The sequence below is a fragment of the Cyprinus carpio genome, chromosome A23 (genome assembly GCF_018340385.1).
Source record: "Cyprinus carpio isolate SPL01 chromosome A23, ASM1834038v1, whole genome shotgun sequence".
Lineage (NCBI taxonomy): Eukaryota > Metazoa > Chordata > Actinopteri > Cypriniformes > Cyprinidae > Cyprinus > Cyprinus carpio.
In genome coordinates, this window is record NC_056594.1 from 24,329,085 (window position 1) to 24,343,176 (window position 14,092).

The 14,092-nt window shown below is 33.6% G+C and overlaps 1 protein-coding gene across 2 annotated transcripts in view; it reads right to left on the reverse strand.

Moving 5' to 3' along the window:
- Window positions 1-14,092, reverse strand: part of LOC122135135 (potassium voltage-gated channel subfamily G member 1-like) — a 60,325-nt gene that overhangs the window by 41,136 nt on the left and 5,097 nt on the right. The window contains exon 2 of one of the 2 annotated variants that reach the window (XR_006153367.1): window positions 1,084-1,904. The exons of the other annotated variant lie outside the window; for it this stretch is intronic. The gene's annotated coding sequence lies outside the window, so the exon portion shown is untranslated. Of the gene's footprint in view, window positions 1-1,083; window positions 1,905-14,092 lie in introns of those variants that run through there. 2 annotated transcript variants of the gene reach the window in all.

Consider the following 14,092-nt stretch of genomic DNA (forward strand, 5'->3'; position numbering starts at 1 on the left):
AAAAATACATAAATATAAAGTTTATATAAATTTTAAATATATTTATATAGTTGCGTAAGAAATTAATCCTACACAAAAGAGCGTTTTAAGGACAAAAACCTGACGAATGTCCTATATATATATATATATATATATATATATATATATATATAAATATTAGATTATAGACATACATCTATAATTATCATAGATATAAAAACAGTTTATATAAGTATAAATATAATCAGTTAAAATAAAAAAAAATATTTGCACAAGATTATAAAGAATATTAATATATATAAAAATACATAGTTAATTTACATTTTTTATATAAGTACATAATCCCTATCAAACACACACACACACACACACAGTATGGACACACACCCACTTACACTGAAACATTCATGCGCCCAGAAATGTGTTCTTAGTGCTGCTCTGACGATTTAAATGTAGAATCTGATGTAAAATAGCTCAATAACTTCAGAGCTACATGTCATTTCTGACAAGTGAGGTAATACGGTGCTGTTTTTCGAAGCAGATGAATTTACAGTTTGGCTATTAGTAGAGACACTGCTGCTGAAGGTAATTCAGGTACAGTAATTCACACGTTTAATATCTCTCTCTCTCTCTCTCTCTCTCTCTCTCTCTCTCTCTAATAACTTCAATAATAACTGCTATCAATTGCTCAATCCTCAATTTCTAGGTCTAAAATGACATTTTGTTAAGGACAAAAACCTGACGAATGTCCATGCGTAAGAAATTAATCCTACACAAAAGAGCGTTTTAAGGACAAAAACCTGACGAATGTCCTGAAATACAACATCTGAACAACTTTAGGTGTGGTAAATGTAGTATAAGCAGAATAATTGACTCCGGTCCATTGAATTATTAGAGAATAATGCACACCCGTCATCAAATATTCCTTACACACACACACAGACATATTATAAATAGTTTATATAAATTCTAAAACAAATAATTGCATAAGATTAAAAAAGAATATTAATTATAAAACAGCACAAATTTTTAAATATATTCATATAGTTTATATAAATGTAAAAATATATATTTTTCTTTACTTATTTAAATTTTGCAGTCTCCTATTTATTTTTTTCACCCATCCCGATGTCATCCTCCTCAGACTTAATTATACAGAGCAGCAAGTGTGCTGCGGAATTGCATCTAACAAAGAAAATCACATGCAAGCATCCCCATCACACTCAGCGTGCAAATTGAATCTGTGAAGACAGTCTTTCAGTTGGTATTCTCCTTCAGTTGTTACCCACAAGACACAGTTTATTCAGCTATCTATTAGATATCACATAAAAATACTCTTCTTTTTTGGATCAATAATAGCAGTTTATTAAAAAAAAGTGCTCTAGCACAATAAATCAATTATGAGGTCTGTTTGCTGGAGGTTCAGAGTTTAAATAACAACACAAAAGATCACGTTATGATGAACACATGGCGCATGTCTTGGCCTCTGTAATGGCACAGGGCAGGATCAGGTGTAGAAAAACATTTCCAGAGCGCTCACGGCCCCCGAGTGGTTTTTAAACATTTTCATCCAGGTGATGTTGATCCAGGGTCGTGACCCTTTCCTTCCACCAGCGGGGAGCATCTCACCTTCTGTTTTCACACAGCACAGAGGGAATTAAAGACTTTGTTCTCCAGCGAAGCAGGATGACAGGCTCTGACCGACAGGAGCAGCCTTTGAAAGACACTGAGGCGAAAGAAAACCCTGAAGAGGCTGCGGTGACGTGGAGCTTCGGGCTTCAAAGGTGAAGGAGACAATGCGAGAGAGTGTTTGTGATTCTGTGCTTGTACCTGGTGTGAGCGTCTCATCAGGACGGCTGATTGCGCCGCAGGGACACGCTCTGAATGAGTGCATGACAAGGTCTCTGGCAGTGTGAGGACATTTACTGTAAACAATGAAAAAAATTGATGTGATTTACAAGTGTTTTGACATTTTAAAAGGAATAGTTCACCCAAAAATGAAAATCTGCTTAAATTTACTCCCCCTGATGGGATCAAGATGGGAACAGATTTGGGGAAATCTGGTGTCCTCTCACATCAAAATTCACTTGAAGTTAAAAACATTTGTTAACTGATGGATTGGAGTGGTGTGGATTACTTGTGGATTAATGTGATGTTTAGGTTTGGACTCATTCACTGCAGAGGATCCACTGGTAATGCTACATTTCTCCAAATATGTTCCAATGAAGAAACAAACTCATCTACATCGTGGATGGCCTGAGAATTAGTACATTTTCAGTAAATTTTAATTTTCGGTGAACTATTAGTTATTCTGAGAATAATGGGGCAGGATAAATTATTGATTTGTGACTCACTGAGTTTGTATCAATGACCAAGAAATCAAAAGCAAACGTAATCCTCCTCCGAAATGAACAATACAGACACAGGATTTGCAATGCAAATTCAATTTCACCACATGAGTTTCTATTAATAGAGTTAAAATGTCAAAGGTTTGTAATTTCAGCAGAGGCATTTAATTTGCTGTGCAGTGATTGAGATTAATTAAATAACTATCAACTTAAGGAAGAGAAGTAATGATGTTCAGATATACTGTATGTTAATAATATGACATTTCAGAAGATTTCTATACTGTAAAAAGGGAAATTGACTAATGTAATCAGGTTGATTTGACCATATTAAATAATATTTTGGACTTGAATAACATTTTAAATACAGTGAACACAATTATAAAAGCAACACTTTTGTTTTTGCCCCCATTTTTCATGAGCTGAACTCAAAGATCTAAGACTTTTTCTATGTACACAAAAGGCCTATTTCTCTCAAATATTGTTCACAAATCTATTAAATCTGAGTTAGTGAGCACTTCTCAAAGCCGAGATAATCCATTTCACAGGTGTGGCATTTCAATTTGCTGTTAGCAGCATGATTATTGTACAGGTGTGCCTTAATTGGCCACAATAAAAGGCCACTCTAAAATGTGCAGTTTTTTTATTTAATAAATGTAATGATTCAATAATTTAAATATTAAATATTACATTAAGGTAATATGCTGCGACACGCAAGTTTTTGTGCTTCTGCAAAACGCGAAGTTTCTATTTTAGAAAACTATTCTATAAACACCACCTAATTCCTCGAAACAACAACAACAAAAAAAACAACAAAAAAACTATGACAATGATAATCTCAGGTACTGATTATGTTTTATTCAATGTTAAAGGTGTCTAACGTGTGTTTGAATATAATTTTGCTAGACATTTATAGCCACACTGAAAGCAACAACAGATAGTTGAACTCAGATTTCGAAAATAAATTAAAGCAAACATGTAAATTAAAACTGTGAACTAAATGCGAACCATCAAGTGTATTCCATAACAAAGATGGTATCAGTCACTCAGTATGTATTTATTAGATTATAAACTTGTTCATTTCGTTGGAGGTGCAGTGCGCTTCTGCGATTTTTAATGGCTTAAATAATTAAGTCACTCCGCCTACTCCTCTTACATCTTGTTACAACCAGCCAAAACACCCAAATCTCTAATCTCAGTAACCTTATCGCTTCGCGTCTGTTTAGGACACAGTGTAAGTGGCATGTTCAAGTGTTACATGGGAAAAAAAGACAATGCAGTGACACAAAGTCTATACATTTCCAATTAGAGAATTCTTGTTTTGCTTTAGAGGGAAAAAAAGAGAGATAAAAATACATTTTGTTTTAAGTTTAAAGCTGTTTCTATGGATACAGAATTGTTGCTATGTGACAGTGAGGGTAGAGAACATGTGGCATGTGATAGAGATTCAGTCTGTTATAAGTAGTCATGCCTATTATAATCTGTATTCTGAGTGATTAAATGCAGTTATACTAAATGAGCAGATGCATGTATGTTTCTGCGTCAACACTCATCTCAAAATGCCATGACACAAACAAATTAGATAACATACAGAAAACACATTTCTCGATACACTTTGAGATTTGAATTGTTGTTTTGCCAGTCACTAAGTCATGAAATTATTAAAGATAACAGCATTTTTTAAGAATACCATACCACTTGCATCAAAAAAGCAAGTTAATAATTTTATTTCATATATTTTTTTACATGCATATTTTTTTATTTATTTATATTCTGTATTTTATTTATGTATTACTTAATTTTTGAAATTTTTGGTAGAATTTATTTTACTTCTAATCTGCACATATTTATCATACAATATACAAAATCATTAGCGTGCTGCTAAGGAATGTTTTGTTTTACTGTTATAAAGCATAAATAAAAACAAAGTAATTATGTAATCATCACAATCAATAGATAATGGATATGGCCATCATTTTATCCATTATGACATCATGCATATATTCTGTTACATTAGATTTCGTTTTATCATTATAGTTCTGATTTAATAGCTATTAAGATTAGATCAGCTTTAGCCTGAAACTGGATATCAATTAGTTCAAGTCCAGAAGCTCTAGCAGTAATCATGTTATAGTGATTTTTATTATTGAAGTCCTGTCCACACTGAATATAGTGAATTTCAATATTTTAAAATAACGTACAGTAATACATTATTTTAGTATCGAGATACGATAATAGTTTTTATTCATTTTTTGAATGTTTTATTTTTATATTATTTAAAGTTTTAGTTATTCTTTTGCTTTTGTAATTTTTGTTTGAGGTTTTGTTTTACAGCATATATGTTATATAGCAGAAAGATAATGAAACAAAAAGATAAACTGCAAATCTCTTTTGATATTCTAGAGAATTGTTTTCCTTATATCAGAGTGCTGCAAAGAAAGCCAAGGACTCCTGTTTTTCAAATCTTATTGAAAAGCATCACTGTACTCCTAAAATACTTTTCTCTGTCATTAACTCTGCTCTAAATTCTCCTACTAATTCTTTTCAAAGTCCTTCCTTTGCGCTTTCTGAGGACTTCCTGAGATACTTCTCTGACAAAGTTACAAATTTAAGGGGCCAAGATACAAGTAACCGATTACATTGAGTTGCCACCTACAAATCCAACACCTTGGACAACATTTAACCCGGTATCTTTACAAACAGTCAAGGAGGTGATCACAAAATTAAAACCCTCTTTATGTCCCCTTGATGTAATTCACCCTCACTTTTTGAGGCAAATTACTGATACCGTGGGTCCGGGCTGGTATCACTGTTGAATACTGTTTGAAATCCGGGTCCATTCTGGACGATCTGAAAATGGCCACGGTTACCCTGGCTCTCAAGAAGCCCTCTCTTGACGCCTCTGTTCTGTTTAGAAAATTATCGGCCAATACCCACCTTACCATTTATTTCAAAGGTAATGGAAAAAATTGTGCTCCTACAACTTCAGCCTTTTTTAAATGATATCTCAACTTTGAAAAATTTCAGTCTGGGTTCAAGTCACTCCACAGCACTGAAACTGCTCTTGTAAGAGTTTTAAATGATATTTTAATGACTACTGACTCTGGGGCTTCTGCTATCTTAGTGATGTTGGACTTGTATCTGACTTGGGGGGGGGGGGGGTTAAACTTGTTTAAATCATTCTTAACAAACAGGAGATTTGTGGTAGAAACTTCTCCCGCTCTCTTCTCGCTTTATCTTCTTCCTCTGAGCAATATTTTTAGAAAACACAACATCTCTTTTCACTGTTACACTGATGACCTACAAATTTAGGTGTAATAAGTGTAACATTGGGTGTAATAAGTTTGATCATGTCACTCCCCTCTTGTGATCACTGCATTGGCTACCAGTTCACTATCAAATTGAGTTCAAAATCTTGCTACTTGTCTGTAAATCACTTAACACTCAAGCTCCATCTTATTTGTCTGACTTACTCCACCCCTACTCTTCGACGAGGGGACTAAAAACTAATCACTAAAAACCAGAGGATCTAGAACCTTTGAAGTGGCTGGTCCCACCCTCTGGAACAACTTACCAGTTCACATCAGAATGGCTTCCTTTATCTGAGTTTAAGTCATGTCTTAAAACACATATTGTCTCTCTGGCTTTTTTATATGTAGTAATATGTGTCTTTGAATTGTTTTAATCTGCTTTTGTTGTTGTATGGGTTTTGAAGTGTTTTTATTTGTTTACTGATTTTCTCTTAGTTATATATTAATGTTGTTGTGCAGCACTTTGGTCGGCCTTGTCTCTGCTTAAATGTGCTCTAGAAATAAAACTGAACTTGAACTTGTTTTTATAAATTTTTTAGTATTAGTTTTAGTTATTTTAGCACATCAAGTTAAAATAAAAGAAAATGAGCAGTGTTGCTCCTTGAAAAAATATCTAGTTATATTTTATATAACATTTGTTTTAATTTTAGTTTTAGTTTTACAATAGTAAACTATAATTACCTTTTTATATATATACTTCAATACACAATTCTGAAAGTAATGCAATTTAAAAGTTTATAATGGAGTCCAAAACAAACTGATAATAAACTTAACCATTTGACTTGATGTTTTCAAATATTCTCATAGAGAATGACCCCTGTCACATTCAAATATCATCATCCTCATTCCTCTTTCGTAGGTCATTTTGCATAAAAACGTCTGGTAAATGCATAACTGTAAATATAAATAAGTGCCACTGCATGCTGTTTACAAGCAGTCTACACCAATTACTCCAACACAAACAGAACAAAACCGAGAGACAGAGAGGAATTATTCGGATTATTTGCTTTGCAGTAAGGCTCTCATCCCCATCAGTCTGGACACAAATGCCATCCAGAATTCCCAAGCAGCTCAGATCCCATTTTAATTCTCTTCTGCTCTACATTCACTCCAGCTAAATGTGAACAACCATTTTCTCTGTCAGTATGTGACAGTATGCTGAATAAAGGCTATATTCTTTGTGTAATTAGGGTCTTGTGTTCCATACTGTACGTTCATGATCATTACAGTGCATACATACGAAGACCTGTCACCATCACATGTCTCTGTAACAGAGCGCCACACCATAAAGAGAATCCTTGTCATTCCTGCTGGAGAAATAACGAGCTACTTCAACCAGTTATTTGCACTGACGGACAGCTCTACAACAGAGACAAAACTACCAAAGATGCTTCAAATAGGTGGAAACATCTCAGAGCTCATTACATATTTCTTAAGTCGTATTTTCATGAATAACAACACTACATACACAACACATTGCATTTTAAGGAACCATAGACACGCTCCCACTGTAGTGTATAACACATAAGGATAATGTTGTCTTGTAAAATACCTCAATTTAAACATGTTAAGGCAGCATCATTTATATTTTTACAGACTAGGCAGAATGCATCATGTATAGCAGGTTTATTATTAAAATGTAAAAAAAACAAAAATGTTACTTGAAATAAAATAATTAACTGAAATGTGAAAAAAGGGAAGAAAGAAAGAAAGAAAGAAAGAAAGAAAGAAAGACAGAGTTCTGGCATGAAACTCTAGATGGCACAGTCCGATAGGTCTAAAGGCCCGTTCACACCAAGAACGATAACTATAAAGATAACTATAAAGATAACGATATTAGCGTCCACACCAGCGAACGATATCTTCTTTTTATTCTAAGCGCACGCTCGTCTGCCGCTTTAAGTTCTCGAGCGCGTTACAGCAGGATGGATTCTGATTGGCTGTCAATTTTTTATCGTTCATCAGCTGGAAAAAATCGTTTTGAAAGTGATTCCAACAATATCGTTTTCTTTGTCTTTATCGTTATAGTTGTGGTGTGGACGCTGCTGTTCTTTAATACTGAAAACGATTTTTAGAACTATATCTTTATCGTTATCTTTATAGTTATCGTCCTTGGTGTGAACGGGCCTTAACTCAATCGGCCATAATGACATCATTAACACATAGAACAACTGATTGGTTCTCTCCTGTATCGGTAGCCAATGAGCTCGCTGCTCAGCATTCAATATCAATATATGTGTTTGCCGTAGCAATTGCAGCTTGCTTCAGAAACCCTCCACCTTCCCCAGCTCCACCTGTATAGATCTGCTACGAGGCGATTCATGTATGCTATATGGGGGTTATTTCATATGTTATATTTGCAGCAGCAATATTTCTGACATGCTCACAGCAGCATGTTGTGGATGTATTGGCAGTAGCAAGTCTCGGTACTTGCTCTGCAGCAGCGTAGCAGATCTATTCCAGACCAAATATATTAACATTGTCATGTACATTACCATGCCAATCCCTCCGAGAGTTGTCATGACAGAAATCTTATTTAATTTATAGTTAAACTAGTAGCCAAGGCAACATTTCTCATTTTCATTTACACTCAGAATATTTTTGACACAATTTTAACTCTAGTAAACTCTGGTTTAAAAAAAAAAAAAAAAAAAAAACTCTTGCTAGAAAATTTCACAAATAATTACAAAGAAACAGCAAGTTTCAAAGTAGAAAGAAATAGTATAGTATGAAACAATATTTTCTGTAAAACATACTACAATCATCTGTTTTATTTACAACTTGGAAAAATAATCTTTTAAAGAATATTTTGACTATGTATTAAAATAACTAAACTAGAAAAATAATTAAAAATAATATCGACATTAAAAATAAAAACGTCAAAATAACAAAATTACTAAAACTTAAATTAAAAGGAAACAAAATATAAAACTAAAAAGTAAATTGAAATATTAATTAAAAGTATACTAATACATCAATGGGTGTGGCACTGTAACAAAATCATTCATAATGGTTAATAAGACAACATAATTATTGATTATAAAATACTTATATTTCATTCTAAAAAGTATGAAAGCTGTAAATAATTAAATACAAATATTAATGAAAGAATATTACTGTTTTATTTTTCACAGTGTGACTTATTTGTTTACTATTTTTATTTCTGAGGTAGAAATAAATAATGCATATAGTTCAGTCCAAAAACAATTACCAATTTACTCAACATTTGCATGTTACATTCTCTGTTGATTAAAGTATTGTGTCATTATCTTTGCAGCATGCTAACATCAAGTAAGTTGAGGTCTTTCTTATGTAAAGTGTTTCAAATTGTTCACTTATGTGGATCCATTTTACTATGTTGCCTTGGACATGCAATACATAGCAAGCTTGTAAACAATTTATTTTGCATTTTACTATTTATTTATAGTTTTTGTGTCTGTTTTAGTCTCAAAATGAAGATAGCTCTTGATGGCTCTGCTAGCTATGGCAGACAGATGTTCTCGTCGTTCAAATAAAGTCGGGATCACAAACAATAAGGCCACTAAGAGTCAGGCCTGGCAGAATGATTCCAGCGACTGTCCACAGGAGCAGCTCTTCATGAAAAAGCCACAATGATCCATCTGCGCGGAACAACATGCCATTAAACTGGCTTCCTCTTACCGATGAGATCATATGCACAGCTGCCCACGATCATGCTCTATTATTATGACTGTTTTCTATGCTTGTGCTATAATGGTAATTTAAAAATATTCCTGCCAGGAATATGGAAAACACAGAAAAAGCCATAATAATAAAGCACGGTGTAATAATAAAAATGTATTTAATTTCCACTTCAGAAATAAAAAGCTACTTTGGTGGATCATTAGTGGAAATATCACGGTTCTCAGGGTTGTTTTTTTATACTAATAGAGGTTAATATTTCCTAAACTTCCTATTAATTTGCCTTCTCTCAAAGCCATGCTTCTTTTCTTATTGAGAGCAAAATGACCATTCGCTGTTGGAGAGACAGCTAAATGCACAAAATTATTCAAAACGACACTAAAACACACAAAAAAAAAAAAAAAAAAAAAAAAAAAAAAAAAAAAAACAGATACAGTAAGTGCTAGTATAATTAAGCTTCCCACTCACTTCACTCTAGTCTGTGTGTGTGAGTCAAGAGACCCGTGAATGCAATGGACGACAATTTCAACAGTCGGAAAACATGTGATTTGGTTTTGGCAGATCCTTCACTGTGCAGCTGCATGATCTGTTGATGTACGAGCCGATGGAAATCTCTAAGGAATGACTGCGATGATGCCTCCAACACAGAACAACAAGAGTCTGTGAAGCCAGCATCAGGAGAAGCAAGGTCATTATTGCTAATGAAAAAATTATTGTGAAAGTAAACTAGTGAAAGAACTTTCAACAAACATAAAAATTAAAACTTACATTTACAAATGAATGAAAATGAATATACGACTATAATGTGCACAGAAATGTGAATGAAATTAAATAGAAATACAAATTAAAACTTAATTTTCATAACGTCAAACAATGCACGACTTAAATATCTTAAACCAGATTTCAGACTGTCGTTGGATTTTGTCATAAAGGACTTGGACAGGAAGTGATAGGTTATTTTATTTTATTTTTTGATGCAGGTAAAAAATATTTTAAAAATCTGACACCGTGAATCAATGTTATTCTAGTACCACTGACATACTATTTTATTATTATTATTATTATTATTTTGATTTAGGTTTCATTTTCCATTTTCACTTTAATATTAGTAAAAGTTTTAGTAATTTTGTTAGTTTTTTAATGTTTATACAGTTCTTATATGTTTTAATTCTAAAAACACCTTAAGGTTGGATTCGCTTCTTACAAACACACAGCTTTTCACTTCACAAGAAGTTAACTGATGGACTGGAGTGGATTACTTGTGGATTATTGTGATGTTTTTATCAGCGGTTATACTCCAAACACCTCAAACTATTGAATATGAATCTATTCAAATATACTTACAAATTACTGCTAAATGTAGCAGATGGCACATTTAAAGCATTTTTAATGCCATATTCATTTGTATGTTAGACCCTGGAGCTCGTCTGTGTTAGGTGTGTATGACTCTGAGGGTGGATGGCAGCGCTCATGATGGCAGCACAGATGGCTCTGGCACTGCACAACATATATAAGTGTGTAGAGATCATCCGGACTTTCCCTCCAAATGTCGGAAATGTTTGCACAGTAGTTTATTGAGCAGAGAGACTTTTAAAGACATTGCTTTGCTAGTGAGTCTCTTAAATGCTCAGATTGAATCATCTAAGAGAGAAAAACTGTTGTTTAATTTCCAAATTAGGGGTGTGCGATATTGACAAAAAAATATACATCTGAGTATTTATTAGGATTTTTTCAATAATGATAATTAATATTTTGCTCCATATGTTTTTGTGCTGGTAACTTGGCTGGTTTAGACCTGTCATGGATAAATAAATGACACTAAACCCACCAGTAGGTGGCAGCAAGTCCCTGTCTTAAAGGGATAGTTCACCCAAAAATGAAAATTTGATGTTTATCTGCTTACCCCCAGGGCATCCAAGATGTAGGTGACTTTGTTTCTTCAGTAGAACACAAATTATGATTTTTAACTTCAGCCGTTGCAGTCTCTCAGTCGTACAATGCTTGACAATGGTAACAAAATCTATGAGAGTAAAACAAAACATGCACAGACAAATCCAAATTAAACCCTGTGCTTGTGACGATACATTGATGTGTAAAGACACAAAACGATCAGTCTGTGCAAGAAACTGAACAGTATTTATATAGTTTTTTACCTCTTGATTTACGCAATGTCCGAACTGTTAGAACTCTTGTGACCACACACTCACAACAGCAGGCGCCTGAGGCAACTTCTTCTTGATTTATGGTGAATCGCAGACTTATAAGTGCATTACCGCCACCTATCTCTCAAAAGGACCATTGACACTCTATCTACAATCTCAATTAGGAGTGTCAATGTGTCAATCGTCAAGAGCCACAGGGTTTAATTTGGATTTGTCTGTGCATGTTTTTTTTTTCTCATAGATTGTTACCATTGCCATGCATTATATGACTAACAGACTGCAATGGTTTGAGTTAAAAAATCATTATTTGTCTTCTACTGAAGAAACAAAGTCACCTACATCTTGGATGCCCTGGGGGTAAGCAGATAAACATCAAATTTTCATTTTTGGGTGAACTATCCCTTTAATGAGTGATTCATAACGTAATAAGATGTAATAAGTGATTATTACGTTTTTAATATGGATATTTTTCTTACAAAAATGCATCGAGTCACTACAGGAGGCCTTTGTTTCCCCCCCAGAGCCGTGTGAGACTTTTATGGAAGGATGCTTTTTATTTCACTTCTTTTGGACTGAAGGAATGCAACACCAGCTGACTGCAATGATAGAGCTTGAAAGATCAAAGACAATTTTTAATATAACTCCAATTGGATTCTTTTGAAAGAAGAAAGTCATATACACCTAGGATGCCTCTGGGGTGAGTAAAACACAATCTAGAAATAACCCTTTAAACAACCCACTACTCATCAAAACACTCTCTATAAAAAATAAAAACACAAACACAAACTCAAAAGATTCGTTCAAAAACAGATTCATTCAGCAATGAAACACTGCAGTGTTGCTCTGAGACACACAAATGTTCTCCTCTAGATTTGTCTGGAAACATTATCGTTAAAAAACAGACAACATTGTGTCTAAAACATAACACACTTAATATTAATTCCTTGTTTGTTGAAATGTTTAAAATTAATATCACATTTGCAATTGCGCTCACACGCTAATATTCAGGAAAACAGCACTGATGCTTGTGACCACCAAACCAGCATGGAAATTTGTGCTAGTTAAGCTGGTCTTGTTGGAAAGGATATTAGGACGTCCCTTCCAATTGCTGTACTAAACAAATCAATATATTTCAGAAACACAAAGCAGGTGGTCTGCATACAAATCCGGTTTAAGTCACATAGAGAGGACAAATGACAGGAAATGTACAGATCAATTCACAGCACACTATTACAAACCCGCTCCACCAGCAGCAGAGGCAATGAAAATAGCATAACATGAATCTCTCTGCTGGAGACTTTACAGATCTCACGTTCTGCACTGAAGGCAGTGGTTACATGCCTTTGTCTGCTTTCTCTCACACAGGGTCTAATTGGACATCTCTGTCCATATACTGACAGCGAGGGGGAAATCTAACTAGCAGACAGTGAACTGGATTAGTATTACATCTCAATACTCCTTATAGTGTAAAGAGTATATATGTCACACACAATGGGATCCAAAGTCAAAGAGCACTAGGGAAATTGCATGAATTTTTCATTTTTCTTCCTGAATACATATATTTTAATTTCAAATAACTTAACTATGTAGAGTAATATATCTATATTATACAACATAGATTTATATTTGATATAATTTATTATATTACATAAAAAATATTGTTTTTACTATCATGAGGCCTTAAATTAGTTCTTTTATTAATTCTTCCAGTATTATTATCAATATAATCACATTTTTGCTATATCTGTTGGGTGAACACCACAAAACAAACCACACAAACATATATTTGGACAATAATAAACTATATAATAAAGGTAATTTAAACCTAAAGATTGAATTATTGGAGTTTTGCTGTTAAATTACTAGTTTGTTTCAAAATTGTGTTTCTGTTTACATTTTTGTTAAAATAAATTATTACATTATGAATACAAAAACTTTGTGAATTACTTTTTTTTGTCAATCTTGTCAAAAAATTCACACTCCTCAAATTTGTTTAATTAACTAACAGGATGTGACAACCTACCCCATAGACATTTGTGCAACTTTCCTAAAGTTTCCTGGACAATGATTTGAATGTTCAATAGCTTTTCTGTAGTCAAGATTTCAATCTTCCCTACATATATAACAGCAAGATATTACCAGAACATTTCTATAAAAATATCACATGCATAAGTAACAATAATTCATATATTCACAGCAAAAACGGTGGAAATATAAACTCTGCAAAAATAATTCATGTAAATAATATAGTCTCCATCTGCATAGAAAATGTTTCAATATTCAAAAATAAATATTTATATATCATTTTCTACTTTATTATGAAAAACTGACACAAGAAATTTAAACTAGGTGACTTGCTAAACTGCTGTTTGTAAAAAAGATAATCTAACAGTCCCACTGCACAACACGCTGTCATTTATATGATACTCATATTGACGCTTGTAGAGATAAACATTATGTAAAGTAAACAGGCAGGAGAGAAGTGCAGCCTGCATGCGGGTGGGTGGAGGGTGCATGTGCGGTGGGAGTTCGGCATGTCAATAATGAGTGCGGCTATAGAATTACATCAAAGCTGATGAAAACCGCAGCATCACAGGCCATGGATAATAATGACCTGCAGAGGGCAAAAAGAGGA